Raw genomic sequence first — 16,120 nt, 5'->3', positions numbered from 1 at the left:
TTGACTAAAGTGGAAGGAATTGCACAAAGTAAATTGACATTTGATTTCCTGCAGAATAAAATTTATGATAGTAGTTCCTACTAGGAGAATTTAAGAAATATTGAGTGAAGTGTTATAGCATTAAATATTGCAGAAAATTCTGGATAATTGTTTATATGAAAATCTAGATAATTTAAAAGCAAGACACTCTGGATTTGTATTATTATTATGATTGTTCCCATAATCAGCTAGATGTTTAGACTTGGTTTGGCATTTTTATCCATCCATCAAGTCCTTCCCAAGGACCTGGGATAATACCTGGAATGAAAGATATAGTCATAGGATGTAAGCTATTCCAAGTAAAGCTGATGGTGCATTTGACTGATGGTGATTTTGTCAGTGCTGATGATATTCAAGTGATGCTCCAGATGTTATGGAATTGCACCCAAAATGCGTCTTACCTTTGGTATAATCTTTCCTTTCTTTCACCATAGTCATTCTACTTCTATTTGCAGGTCTTTGTATTTTGTTATTTTCTCCAGTTTTTTTCTTTCTTTATCTTCTCTTCTGTCTCCAGGTATTGTAATTTTCACTGTCGAGATTTTTGTTTACATTTCTAATCAAGAATTTTTAAGTCTGGGGTGTTGTGTGGTAGATGCCTGGCTGTTGGTTTGAATTCTAATTCTAATTGTTGAATTATATCAGGGACTCTTAGATATTCTTTGTTTTAACCTGGAAAATAACTGTTTTGTTGACAAGGATAGGTTAGAAACTATGGCAAGAATGCTGTAGACATCTGTGCTACTTTCAGATTTTACTCAACTGGTAAGAAGCTAAAAGCTTTGCAGGCAGTAATTCAAGAAGAAACCTATTGACAAGCTCTGTTTATTGCAGAAAATAGAAAAGGCCTGTAAAAGTAAATATAACAACTGCAAACTGTATATATAATAGAAACAAGTTTGCATTTCATTCTGCTGCCAGTGCTACATAATGGAATCTGTCTATGGAGATTCTCAATCATCCAGGACATGGTTGTCCCAAAGGTGTTTTTTTTAAAGGCAACTGGACTTTCTTTGTTTTTTCGTTGAAGACATTTCACTTCTCATCCAAGAATTCAGTCAGAACTGAAGAAGCTTCTTGTATGAGAAGCGAAACATCTTCAAGGAAAAAAACAAAGTTCAGTTGTCTTTTGAAAAAAAAACACTGTTGGGATGATGGAGTAAATCTTTTTTTTTTTCATTTTGGGGGAGAGGAAGGATCAATTGGTATCTGTTCCTTGCTATTGTAAGGAGCCATACAGTTTGGAAAAGTAAAACAATTGTATATGGTTCCTACTAGTAGGGCACATGGGTCTTGCATTCCTAATAGATACAAGAGAAAGCAAGATCCATATCTCTACTAGTGCAATCAGAACATTATTTTACTTTTGCAATCCCAAATGGAGTAGGAGAAGCAAGAAGTTGCCAGATCGCCAGCCTTTGTATGATCTTGCCATAAGGTTTATTTCATAACTGCGGACAGAGTTTGGAACAGCAAATGAAGTTACACGATTCTAATCATCTGAAAAAAAGAGCATCTTTTTCTGCAAACATGTGAGTCTGCTTCCTTTACAGCAGGGGTGTCCAAACTTTTTGCAAGGAGGGCCAGATTTGGTGATGTGAAAATGTGTGGGGCCGATCATTCAGCCTGACATTCTTTGAACCCTTAACATTAAATGTGAATTAACTACCATATTTTTCGGAGTATAAGACGCACCAAGATTTTGAAGAGGCAAATTAAAAAAAAAGTTTTTGCACTCTCCCAAAAATGGCCCATTTTTCACGAAAATAGGCCTTTTTTTTAAAGGGCATGAATAGCCTTTAAGAGGCTTCTAGAGTGCTCCTGGGGGCTAGGTGGGGCAAAGTTGAGCAAAAAATGGCCCTTTTTTGCTCATTTATGCCCTCCACAGACTATGACCTCCTAAAGACTATGCGCAGCCATTTTGGTGAAGGGGGCAGAGTTTTGGGAGGCAAAAAATGCTGTATTCAGTGTATAAGGTGCACCCAGATTTTTAGCCTCTTTTTTGAGGGGAAAAAGATGCATCTTTATACTTTGAAAAATACGGTATTTTATGAAAGACTAAACAAATAACTCCAGTGGGGAGAAGAGGCTGCGGGCCGCTTGAAATTTGAAAAAGGGCCACATTTGGCCCCCGGGCCACACTTTGGACATGCCTGCTTTACAGCTTCTATTATTATGCTCAATAAGGTTGGGATTCAGAACAGGCACTCTCCTTAGAGGATGAGTTTTCCACAGAAGATGGAAGTAAGCAGAGGTTTGTCTCAGTGAAGGTATACTATAAACTCAGACATGATGTAGTTGCTGATGCCATATTTTTTGGAGTATAAGATGCTTCAGAGTATAAGACGCACATTAGTTTTTGGGGAGGAAAATGAAAAAGAAAAATTCTGCCTGCCTACCAGCATCCATCAATATTTATCTGGCAAGCGTCCTTAGCAAACAGCCTGGTCAGCTTCAGCATATTATCACAGCCTGATTCAACATGAGCAGCTGATTGGCTGGTGGATCGGCCTCCTGGAATACCCCCAATCAACTATTCCCAGGGGTGAACTGGTTCGCTGGTTGTGAGTGCACACATTTCACTCACACACACCTCTTTGGGGCTAAAACGCAGGTTAAAACATGCAGCTATTATACACAGGGAGATCCGGAGAAGACAGCAGGTGCAGCATGGAACTGGTCCGTCCATGCAGCAGCTCTTTCAGGCTGCCTTTTTGGCGTCTTAACTGGATTGGTGGCAGAGAACCCCGCCACCTAGAACTGCCAGAAAATGTGATGCGCAGAGGCCAAAAACAGGGCATGCGGAGGTCAAAAATTCAAGGCACAGAGGTGGCGATGGTCTGTGGCAATCCATGCAGCCTGGAACAGGTCTAAAATACAAAGTGTAGAAGCCAAAAATGGTCACGGGTGGGGGCCGGCAGGTGAGTGGGGCTACATTCAGTGTATAAGAAACATCCAAATTTTCACCCTCTTTTGGGGAGGGGAAATGTGTATTATATTCTGAAAAATATGGTGATTATCTACTGATAACTCAGACTGTTATTTTAATTTACTATCAGCTCATTATAGTTAATAATGAAATAGATTAAATGTTCTGACCTTTAGTTTTTAAAATTTTGATGGGTGACTATACTTCAAAGTTAGCTTTTTTTTTTTAAGCTAACTTTGGTGAAATAACTCTCTGATAATAACCTTCAAGTTCAGGAACAGCAGACAAGAATTACCCACCCAAGACATTAACCCTTCTTTTTCTGAAGAGAATCTGGCATATCCTAATAATAGAACTTCCACTGTGCTGAATGTAAAGGCATCTCCCATAGGCTCTCAACTAACAAAGTGATGTTACAGCTATTAGATGTCCAAATGAAAGAGGAGAAAGCATATGTATGCATGCACACAGTTCAATATTACTTAGATGGATTTTGCATGAATTAGTTCTTTTGTGATGCAAAAGCGTTTGAGCTGAGAACTATATCACAAATTTGACAGAAGAAATCAACCCAAGGGTTATTTGTGTTCTTATATATGTGTGAAATCAGAAAATGTAAATTAGATTAATTAGAGTAATAATTCTTTATTAATTATTTAACATTTTACTTTAGCATAGGTTTATTTCAGGGGTGGGTTCTGGCAGAGACTACTGCTGGTTCACTCAGGGATGCACCATGCATGCTTGATGTGCACTGTGCATGCATGTGCAGTACAACTAAAATTGCTCTGCTCATGCACAGAAGCAAAAAAACAAGATGGCGGTCCCTATGGTGCCACCGGGAGGACCAGTTTGGGGGTGTGGCAGACCTGGGTTGCTGCTGGTTCCAGCAATCCAGGCCGCCAAGTTACTACTGGTTCAGCTGAACCGGTCCAAATCTGTAGGAACTCACCACTGGTTTATTTTTAAAAGAATAAAGAGAATTACCTAAAAAAAACCTAATCAGAAAGTATAATATTACTACAGTTGGTAATGGGACAAAATAAGAAATTTAGGCAAAGTTTGATGAAAGTGATATGATGCAACCACATAAATTACATATTGATTAGAATGCCTAGGACTGATTGGAAATGTTTTTTGAATAGCAGCAAAATCTCATTGGTTTGACCCTTCCCATCCAGAAGTTTCATACATGGAACATGTTTTATCTCTTCTGTATCATTCATTACATTGCACTGTTGCAAAACTATATTTTGTTATTAAAATGCCACACATGTTCTAAATTGTAAAACAATGAAAGATTCTAATTTATGCTTTTTAAAAATAATAAATATTTCAAATGAATATCCACTAAGTACATGAAATTATTGTAAGAAATAACTGAATACAAACTTAGTTGTTTAAAACTGTGTGCTGTTATAAACTTACTTTAGACACATATCCTATCTGTTGTGGCCCAGCCGTTGCCGTTGCCGCTGCCACCAGACTCCGACAGCGAGGTGTCCTCTGAGTCGGCTCAAGAGGAGGTGGGGGACCCTGGACAGGGTTCCGACGCTGAGCAGGGTGCAGAGAGGCTGGTTGGCCACCAGGGGGCGCCTGAGGCATGGAGCAGTGGTGAAAGCCAAAGGAAGGGGGCTCCTGCTGTCATGCCTTGGAGCAGTGGGGAGGAGTCACAGGACAGTGAGTCAGACATCAGCAGTGAGCTATTAGATGCTCGTTACCGACGTGCTACCCGTAAGGAGCAATTGAGCAATTACAGGAGATAATGGCTCTCAGCTGCTGATCATTAGACTCCTCTCCAGACTATAAAGGGACTGCTTGTGGACACACCCTTTGCAGGAATCAACTGATCATTGGAGTTGGAGAAGCTCAGATCTGTGTTGTACTTTGGCAGGCTGGATTGCTGCTAAAGGTTTTACCTGGATTGCTGTCAATCTGTTCCCTGGACCTTGGCAGGCAGGAGTGCTGCTAAGGTGATTATCTGGAGCTTGGTAGCTGGATTGCTGCCAAGGGGTGTCGCTGTAGCTGGATTGCTGCCCAGAGTACTATCTTGACCTTGGCAGGCTGGATTTCTGCCAAGGTGGAACCTGTATGTCAATAAACATCTTTGAAGAGACTTTGTGTTGGAGTGTCTTGGTATACAAGAGGAGTGGGTCGGAACAGATTGATTCCTGCCCCAAACAAAACTCCATTAAGTTGCAATGGAGCACCTACAGGCTGAGACGGCCCAGTTGGCTCAACTGATTGCTTTGCTGGCTGGTCAGGTCTCTCAGCTCCAGAGGCTTGCAAACCCCCTCCAGCCAAGGAGGAAATGTCCAGTGGCTACACCAGACAAGTTTGATGGCAAACAAGCAATGTTTGCAGCGTTCTTGGGCCAATGCCAGCTGTTTATCAGCTTGAGAGCGGAGGACTTTCCCACCGACCGGACGAAGGTGGGATTTATCATCAGCTTGCTCTCAGGCACAGCAGCGAGGTGGGCCACTCCATTGCTCTCCCAACCGAGCCCCCTGCTGGACGATTTTCAGGGTTTTTGTAACCATCTCCGGCTGATGTTTGAAGATCCCATTAAGGGGGAAACAGCCACCAGACTCCTGAAAGAGTTGCACCAAGGGCGTGGTTCTTTGCAGGAGTATGTCAGCGAATTCCGTCTGCTTAGTCAGGACTCTGCTTGGAATGAGCCAGCTCTTATGGACACTTTCCAGGACGGCCTATCAGATGGCCTGCAGGACGAGCTTGTGAGGGTGGACAGGTCTCCAACGTTCGACGCGTTGGTTCATTTGTGTCTCCGGATAGATGCCCGGCTGCAGAGGCGGAGGCCTCGCCGCATGTCCCAGGAGACCAGTAGGGTGCCGGTCCCTCACGAGACTGCAGTTGCACGGGAGGAGCCCATGGAGTTGGGTGCCGCCAAACCCTGCTTGTTGCGCACGGAGATGGACAGACGGCGTGCAGGGGGGTTGTGTTTCTACTGTGGGGATTTTGGACACTTGGCTTTGGTTTGCCCCAAAAAGGGTAGGGGGGCTGTGCGGACTGCGGCCTCCCCTCAGCAACGTGTCGGGAAACGGGCGGGACACAATCTGAGGGAGACTTCGGGTCGGGCACAGGCCGGAACAGAGGCGGAGGGGCCTCCATGACATCTGATTCTTGCAGCGCACATTCTCTTGTCGGGTAGTCCGCAGGGAATTCCAGCCCATGCCTTGGTCGATTCCGGGGCTACCACGAATTTTATGGATGCAGTGTTTGTCACGAAATATCACGTCCCTCTGTGCCCGGTAGACCCTCCGATGCGAGTGGAGACCATTGACGGTTGGGTGCTTCTGTCTGGGCCCATCAAGAATGCCACGCAGCCTTTGTGCCTGATCCTCGGGGAGCATGAGGAGGCCATTCAATTTTACGTGGCTTCGGGTCTGCATTTCCCCATGGTGTTGGGCTTGGCTTGGCTGCGGGCACACGATCCCCAGATCTACTGGTCGCAGAACCGCATCTCGTTCCCGTCCTTGCAATGCGTGGACCATACCCGTCATGTTTGCGCGGCTCAGGTACCCAGTTCGGCCGAGGTGACAGTGCCGCCGGATTTAGCGGAGTTCGTGGACGTGTTTAGTGAGCAGGAGGCGGATCAACTGCCACCGCACCGGCCTTACGACTGTCCCATTGACCTGGTACCTGATGCGAAACTCCCGACGGGCCGCCTATACTCCATGTCTGAACCGGAGTTGGACGCATTGCAGGACTTCATTGACAAGAACCTTGCCCGGGGTTTTATCCGGCCTTCGTCTTCGCCCTTGTCTGCCCCGGTTTTGTTCGTCAAAAAGAAGACCGGGGATCTAAGACTTTGTTGCGATTACCGGCGCTTGAACGCCATCACGATCCCTAATCGCTACCCGTTGCCTCTGATTCCCGAGTTGTTGGAGCGGCTCCGGGAGGCCATGGTGTTTACAAAACTGGACTTACGTGGAGCTTACAATCTGGTTCGAGTCAGGGCGGGGGACGAATGGAAGACAGCCTTTGGCACCCGATACGGACATTTTGAGTATACGGTCATGCCATTCGGGTTGACCAATGCCCCAGCTGTCTTCCAACATTTTATGAACGATATCTTTCGGGACCTTTTGGATCAGTTTGTCGTCATCTACCTGGACGACATCTTGATCTACTCTACGTCTCGGAAGGATCATCAACAGCACTTGCGTCAGGTCTTGCAGCGCCTTCGAAAGCATCGCTTGTTTGCCAAGCTGGAGAAGTGTCAGTTCTGGCAGACCACCATCGAGTTCCTGGGGCACCGTATATCCCTTGAAGGAATTGCGATGGAGCCAGGCAAGGTGGAGGCATTACGAAGTTGGCAATCTCCTCGATGGATGAAAGACGTTCAGAGACTCCTCGGGTTTGCCAACTACTACCGGTCCTTCATCCCCGGCTTTGCTTTCTTGACCGCGCCCCTCACTCGGCTCCTGCAAAAGAAAGTGCCGTTTCACTGGGGGTCCACGGAACAACAAGCGTTCGTGGCCTTGAAGCGCGCTTTTACAAAGGAGCCGATCTTGAAACACCCTGATCCCCATCGCCCCTTTGTAGTCGAGGCGGATGCGTCCGACATCGCGGTGGGGCGGTGTTATTGCAGGCTCACGCCCCTGATGGCACCCTTTTCCCTTGCGCTTATTACTCTCGGAAACTCAATCCTTCCGAGCGCAATTATACCATCTGGGAGAAGGAGTTGCTGGCTATCAAGGCGGCGTTCGAAGCCTGGCGACATCACCTGGAGGGGGGCAGACATCAGGTCGAAGTCCGGACAGACCATCGGAATCTGGAGTTTTTGACAACAGTGCGGAACCTCAATCAGCGCCAGATCCGGTGGTCTCTGTTTTTTGCCCAGTTCCACTTCAAGGTCACGTATATCCCCAGTGCCTTGAACCAGAGGACGGATGCCCTATCTAGAAAGCCAGAGTACTCAGACCCTGCTGACTCACTGCCCCCCCGGACGGTCCTACCCGTCGAGTCCTTCGCTGCAATCCAGGAACCCGTGGATTTACGGTCGTTGATACGGAATGCGCAGCGAAACGACGAGTGGGTGGAACAACGGCGGGCAGAGGTAGGGCCGACATCCCCGTGGACCTTTGACAAGGACCTTTTGAGGTATCGGGATCGGCTCTACGTGCCTGCAGGACCGCTCCGTGGATTGGTTCTCTCCCAATGTCATGACACTCTGGCAGCGGGACACTTTGGCCTGTTCAAAACTTTGCACCTGGTTTCCCGTACGTTTTGGTGGCCTCGCCTGCGACACGACGTGCAGACGTACGTCACGTCATGTGTGCAGTGTCGACAGGCCAAATCAGCGACGGGAGCTCCTCCAGGCTTGCTACAGCCATTGCCGACCCCGGACAGACCCTGGGGAGCCGTGTCCATGGACTTCTTGATGGAACTGCCTCCGTCGTCCGGTTTCACTACGGTCCTAGTGGTGGTGGACATGCTCACCAAGATGGCGCATTTCATCCCCTGCTGGAGATTGCCGACAGCCCGCGCCACCGCCCGCATGTTCATCCAGCACGTGTTCCGGCTGCACGGCCTACCTGACCGGGTCGTCTCCGATCGTGGTACACAATTCACGGCCCAGTTCTGGAAAGGGCTGATGGCCGCTCTTGACGTTCAAGTTTGTCTGTCCTCGGGGCACCATTCCGAAACCGATGGAGGGACGGAGAAGGTGATTGGGATTCTGGAACAATATCTGCGCTGCTTCGTGAACCAGCAGCAGAACAATTGGGCGGAGTACCTCGCCGTGGCGGAGTTTACGTTCAACAACTCGCAGCACTCCTCCACACGGACGACGCCTTTCATGGCGAACGTCGGGTACCACCCTCATTTTTTCCCTCTCACCCCCGTGGACTCTCCGGTCCCCGCAGTGCAGGATTTCCTCTCTGAGCTTCAGGCGGTTCACCAGATGGTGCGCCGCTACTTGAATCAGGCGAAGGAGGATTACAAGCGGGTGGCGGACAGGTCTCGCCGTGCGGTGCCGGAATTAGCCATGGGTGATCGCGCGTGGTTGTCCACGCGGCATCTTCCGTCCCACCGGCCTACGAGGAAGTTGGACCACCGGTATCTGGGGCCGTTCCCTGTGGAGGCCGTTATCAATCTGGTGGCCTATCGCCTGACCCTCCCGCGCTCGATGCGAGTACACCCGGTGTTCCATCGCTCGCTCCTGATCCCTGAGCGGTCGGATTGTCCTCTCCGACGTCCCTCTTCGCCCCTGCCGTCGTCGCCTGAGGTGCACACACGGCCATCGCACAGAGTGACCCGGATCCGTGACTCGAGATGGCTCAAGGGTCGGTTCCAGTATTTGGTCGACTGGGCGGACGAGGACTCGGACGGAGGGACCTGGACCGATGCGACGGCTGTGCATGCTCCAGCTTTGGTGCGGGCCTATCATGGACGATTTCCCTCCCGACCGCATCCCGAGCGTCAGGCCCGGGGGAAGGGCCCTGCGGTGAGGGATAGTGTTGTGGCCCAGCCGTTGCCGTTGCCGCTGCCACCAGACTCCGACAGCGAGGTGTCCTCTGAGTCGGCTCAAGAGGAGGTGGGGGACCCTGGACAGGGTTCCGACGCTGAGCAGGGCGCAGAGAGGCTGGTTGGCCACCAGGGGGCACCTGAGGCATGGAGCAGTGGTAAAAGCCAAAGGAAGGGGGCTCCTGCTGTCATGCCTTGGAGCAGTGGGGAGGAGTCACAGGACAGTGAGTCAGACATCAGCAGTGAGCTATTAGATGCTCGTTACCGACGTGCTACCCGTAAGGAGCAATTGAGCAATTACAAGAGATAATGGCTCTCAGCTGCTGATCATTAGACTCCTCTCCAGACTATAAAGGGACTGCTTGTGGACACACCCTTTGCAGGAATCAACTGATCATTGGAGTTGGAGAAGCTCAGATCTGTGTCGTACTTTGGCAGGCTGGATTGCTGCTAAAGGTTTTACCTGGATTGCTGTCAATCTGTTCCCTGGACCTTGGCAGGCAGGAGTGCTGCTAAGGTGATTATCTGGAGCTTGGTAGCTGGATTGCTGCCAAGGGGTGTCGCTGTAGCTGGATTGCTGCCCAGAGTACTATCTTGACCTTGGCAGGCTGGATTTCTGCCAAGGTGGAACCTGTATGTCAATAAACATCTTTGAAGAGACTTTGTGTCGGAGTGTCTTGGTATACAAGAGGAGGGGGTCGGAACACCTATCTATATATTATTATTACTTTTTAATTAAATAATAATATATTAATTTTTTTAATTGAAACACTGCAAAGGCAAACAAAGAAACAAAAAACAAAATCCCTAAACCTTAATGATTAATTGTTTTTCTTTAACTGTGATACTTGTTAAGGAAAATGAAAATCTATCCAAGCATTATTTGTTTTTTTTTAGAGAAATTATATACTACCCCCTCAATTTCAGTGACTCTTAGGTGGCTTTCAAAAAATAAAAACCCAATGTACAAAGAGTGGAAATAATAATTCTTCTACTAATTCTATTAATGAATGAAAAAATGCACTGCTAGGAATATAGTGATGATATACCACTCTTATTCTTTTTTTCCATCTAATTTCAATATTAGAAGTCTTATTCTAGTTATTCAATATTAGTGTCTGAGATTTGCAAAAGGCTGTGCTAGGTTTTCTTATCATGGTAAATGACAATGTGTTTATTTATTTATATGTTACTTCAATGTACGAAATCTATCACTTTGTTTAACTAAAATGAAGTTTACTTTACTCAAGATAGATGCACCGACAATTGATTTGAAGCAAGCTTTTTTACCTGAGTAGGAATTTCCAGCCCTAAAAGACAAAGTATAAAGTAGCAATAAAGGAGAATATTTGGAGCTCAGGTTTGAAATGAGGCTTTCTGAGCTTCCTGGTTTTCTTGCAATCGTATCATTACCAAACTAGGTAACATCATCAGTGCTAGTCCTGCTAGTCTCACCAACACTGATGTTGTTACTTAGTTAGGGTAATGAAACATCTGTAAGAAAAAAGCAAGCTGAGAGAGCACCAAGGACCCCTCAAAGTATAAAGTTTAAATGTTCCAGAATCTGGATGATGTTGTTATATTGTGGTTATACCTTTTGATAATTTTGGCAGCAAGGTTTTGTTTTGTTTTTAATGAAGAAGGCTAATTTAATTATGGTTACATAGGCCATTATTACTTCAAGATTGGATAAATATTTTTGTTTGATACAAAATAAATGATTGAAACTATTGAAAGATACAATGTAAAAATAAGCTGTCAAAATCTAGTTAAGCAATAACACCTTGTTTACCATTATGTAAAAGTTATGAGAATTGGGGGGAATACCATTTCCTGCATGATGTAGCTGTCAAAATTTGTAACCATACCCACCACCCTTTTCCTTAAAATTTTGTAAAACTAATAAAACATTCTTTTTCAAAGAAAGATTGGATAAATATGATGAACTCTATTCAATATTCAGAAATTCTGGATAGCATTAAATCTAGTACAGACCTTCATTATATTCCTCTACTTTCAGTTGATTAGTAAAAATGTTGTTTTGGTTTTTGTAGTATCATTTCTAATATTTTTGATACTTTGCTATTGTTTTGGCTTGTTTTTCGTTCATTCATGTACCTTTTAATATTCTAAGGTGTTTTTCTGATTGTAGATTGCTTTGCAATGTTAATATATTTTGAAGTATAGGATTTGTAAACTGCTCTTTTTTGGTGGGAAGAAAGTAAGGAGAAATATTGGATTCAGAATCAAAAGATTCATCTTCAAACTAAATATTCATTAAGATCATCCCACAATTAAGTTGCCTCAATCATTCTATTTGGATGGATTACAAATTAATTTTTGTGTGAGTGAGAAATATCATTCTAGTGAGTTGAAGAAATAGAGGAAAAGGATTTAGGAGAGTTTCTCAATCAAATTTTCAGGCTCAAATCGGTTCAAGATAGTATTGAACATCTGGTTATTCTCCCACACATCTTGAGGCATGTCAATAATTCAGTATATTTCCCTTTGGGTTATGAATTAATATATATATAATCAACATATTCAACTCAAATACTTTGGCCACCAAATGAGAATGAAGGACTCACTGGAGAAGAGCCTAATGCTGGGAAAGATTGAAGACAAAAGAAGAAGGGGATGGCAGAGAATGAGGTGGCTGGATGGAGTCACTGAAGCAGTAGGCATGAGCTTAAATGGACCCCAGAGGATGGTAGAGGACAGGAAGGCCTGGAGGAGCAATGTCCATGGGGTTGTGATGGGTTGGCATGACTTCACAACTAAAAAAATGCATACATACAAACATGCATGCATTCTTTTTTTTTAATTCATTAAGTTAGCCAAAGTTGTTGGGAATTGGGCAACCCCTGAATTGAATGAATAAATGAATAACATTACTGATATGTTTTCTTGCAAAGGTCATCTGAGCAGGTTTTTGCTGCTATAATCACTGGGTGGGGGTGGGGGTGGGGGGCAAAATAGACAAGTATATGGAAAAGTTGCAAGACCCTGAGTTAGGTTTGCAATCAAGTTTGGGAAGTCAGAATCAAGGTCACCTGAAATCATGGTCAAGAAAATATTAAGACAGTAATATTACCATTCTTCTACCTTATGAAAAACAAATAAAACCCATCCAACCTCACTTCATTCAACCTTGCTTACTTGGGTCTATTGGCAAACCCAGTCTATTGTTATGTGACTGAGGCATCTTTTAGTTTTGACAGAGTCTATATAGGAGTCATTCGTATATAGACTACCTCTTTTGACCATTTTGTTTAGAAGAGCATTAGTACATAGTGAAGCTTCTTTCATTAGAAAAGCCCATGCATATTGATAATAACTTAATCATTTTATTGTAGGCATAAAATAAAATTCACCTAATTTTGTTTGAACCATCTGGAATTGATATATAGACCTGAGAAATGCTCAAATTTGATAGTAGTATGATATTATTATTATTATTATTATTATTATTATTATTATTATTATTATTATTATTATTATTATTATTATTATTATTATTATTATTATTATCAGAAGTGTATCACAGCAGCCAGTTGTTTCGCCGGATTTGGCATTAATTACTAGTCGGGCCCCACCCAGGGGCCTAGGACGTCGTAATGTATTTTCGTAATATATGTGCAGATCCAAGCAGTGCAGCCTTTTGCATTTGACTGATGGTGATTTTGTCAATTTTTAACTGTTTTAAATGTAATTCCAGTGCTTTTGGAATAGCACCCAGTGTGCCGATTACCACTGGAATTACCACTGCTGGTTTGTGCCATAATCGTTGGATTTCGATTTTTAAGTCCTGGTATTTTGTGATTTTTTCATATTCCTTCTCGGCGACCCTACTATCACCTGGTATTGCGATGTCTATGATTGTAACCTTATTTTTCTCAACCAGTGTGATGTCTGGTGTATTATGCGCCAGTATTTTATCCGTTTGTATGCGAAAATCCCACAAGATCTTGACCATCTGACTCTCGATGACTTTTTCAGGCTTATGTTCCCACCAGTTTGTTGCTGTTTTAATATTATATTTTTTGCACAAATTCCAATGGATCATTTGTGCCACTGAATTGTGCCGCATTTTATAGTCAGTCTGCGCGATTTTTTTACAGCAGCTGAGTATGTGGTCAACAGTTTCATCAACTTCTTTGCAGAGTCTGCATTTGGCATCATCAGAGGATTTTTCGAGTTTGGCCTTAATGGCATTTGTTCGGATAGTTTGTTCTTGCGCAGCCAGGATTAGTGACTCTGTTTCTTTCTTTAATGTACCTGTTGTTAACCATAACCAAGTTTTTTTACTGTCCACTTTATCTTTTATTTTTTCCAGAAATTGACCATGTAATGCTTTGTTCTGCCAACTCTCCATTCTTGATTTTATCACATCTTTTCTGTATTCTTGTTTCGTCTGTTGGGCCTTCAATAGATTTTTGTTCTTTACTTCGATTAATAGATGTTCTTGACTTTCTTTTAAATAATCAGCCAGTGCATGTTTTTCTTCTTCAACTATTTGCTTCACTTGTAATAATCCTCTGCCACCTGATTTTCGGGGCAGGTACAGTCTATCAGTGTCACCACGTGGATGTAAACTGTAGTGCATTGTCATTAGTTTTCTGGTTTTTCGGTCCAAAATGTCCAAATCAGTTTGTGTCCAGTTAACTATACCAGCTGTGTATCTTATAACTGGTATTGCCCAGGTATTTATGGCCTTGATTGTATTTCCACCATTTAATTTGGATTTCAAAATTTTCCTAACTCTGTTGGTGTACTCTCTCCTGACAATAGTTTTTACTTCTCCATGTTTGATGTTATCCAACTGCAAAATGCCTAAGTATTTGTAGGCTTCATTTTCATTGCATTTAATTAGTTGGCCATTGGGCATTTCAATTCCCTCACATGTAGTGATTTTGCCCCTTTTTATGGATACAGTGGCGCATTTTTCCATGCCAAACTGCATTGAAATATCGGTGCTGAATACTCGGACTGTGTTTGTCAGTGATTGGATTTCTATTTCTGACTTTCCATAGAGTTTCAAATCATCCATATATAATAAATGTGAAATTTTTTCAGCTTCTTTGGCTGTTTGGTAGCCTAATTTCATTTTTTTTAAGATTACTGATAGTGGGATCATTGCGATGATGAAGAGAAGAGGTGAAAGTGAATCACCCTGGAAAATTCCTCGCTTGATATTGACCATTCCATAGTTCTCATTCCCTACTGCCAACTCAGTTCTCCATTGTTTCATCGCCTTTTCAGTGAAGGATGTAATATTTTTACTAATGCCAGTTGTTTCTAAGCATTTTATGATCCAACTATGTGGCAATGAGTCGAATGCTTTTTTATAATCAATCCAGACCATATTCAAGTTCGTTTTTCTTTTCTTACAATTTTCTAATATCATTTTATCAATTAGGAGCTGATCTTTTGTACCCCTACTCCTTCTTTTGTTGACTTTTTGCTCTACTGGCAAGATGTTGTTTGTTTCCAAATAATCCATAATGTTATCTGCAATAATGCCTGTGAGTAATTTAAAGGTTGTTGGCAAGCATGTTATTGGTCTGTAGTTTTCAGGTATTGTTCCTTTAGTTGCATCTTTCTGAATCAAGTATGTTTTTCCAGTTGTCAACCATTCATCAATTTGACCATTTTGTAAAATTTCATTCAGTTGCCTGGCCAACATTGCATGTAAACTGGTCAGATATTTGAGCCAGAAACCATGTAATTGGTCCTTTCCAGGTGATGTCCAATTCTTTACTTTTTTTACTCGATTTTTGACCATCTCAGTTGTTATTTCTAATACTTGCATTTGTTTATTACCAATGCTTTCCTCAAAGTCATGTATCCACTTTGCTTCCTTATTGTAGTCTTTTGCATTTTCCCACAATTCTTTCCAGAATTCAACTGTGGCCTGCTTTTCTGGTTTTTGACTTTTGGTGCCACCATTCACATTAAGACTTTGATAAAAACGCCGTTGGTCTGATCGAAATTGCTGATTTTGTTTATATTGGATGATTCGTGCCTCATATCTTTCAATTTTCCTAGCTGTTGCTGTTATCTGCTGTTTTACAATCTCTACAGCTTCATTGATGTTTCTTGTATCCAATCTATACCTTCTGATTAGCTGATCTATAATTTTGTTGTTTTTAAGCCGTTGCTCACGCATGTTCTTCAAGTTGCTAGCATCTGCCCTTAATTTTTTTACTTTTTGTTCTAATCGAATTTTCCACTTTGGCTTTGATGCTTTTTCCATTGTGTGATTAGGTACTTTGATTTTAATGCCTAGTTCTTTAGTGACTATTACAGCTGCACTGTACATTAACTGATTCGTTTCCAAGGTGGATCCCGATTCTATTGTTGAAAGCACTGCATTAACCATTTTCATGATAGGACCCAAATTTTTCTTAGGGACAGTTTTTAATGATGGTAAACGTTGCCTTTCCTCCCTAGCCAGAAAATGCTCCATGATCTTGTCCTTCAGTTCATTTTGTTTTTGAGTTGGTTCATCAGTTGGTTCAATGGTAACTAGTTCTGGTGGTAGTGTTGTTATTTCCTCTCCGGCAGCTTCCTCTGGGAGTTCTCCTATGATTTCTTTAGTTGTGTCATGAGTATCAGTTATTTCCTCTTGTGATGTTGTTGTTGTTGTTTTGCAATTTGCCT

The sequence above is a fragment of the Natrix helvetica genome (genome assembly GCF_964273705.1).
Source record: "Natrix helvetica genome assembly, chromosome: 3".
NCBI lineage: Eukaryota > Metazoa > Chordata > Lepidosauria > Squamata > Natricidae > Natrix > Natrix helvetica.
This window is presented reverse-complemented; position numbering follows the sequence as displayed.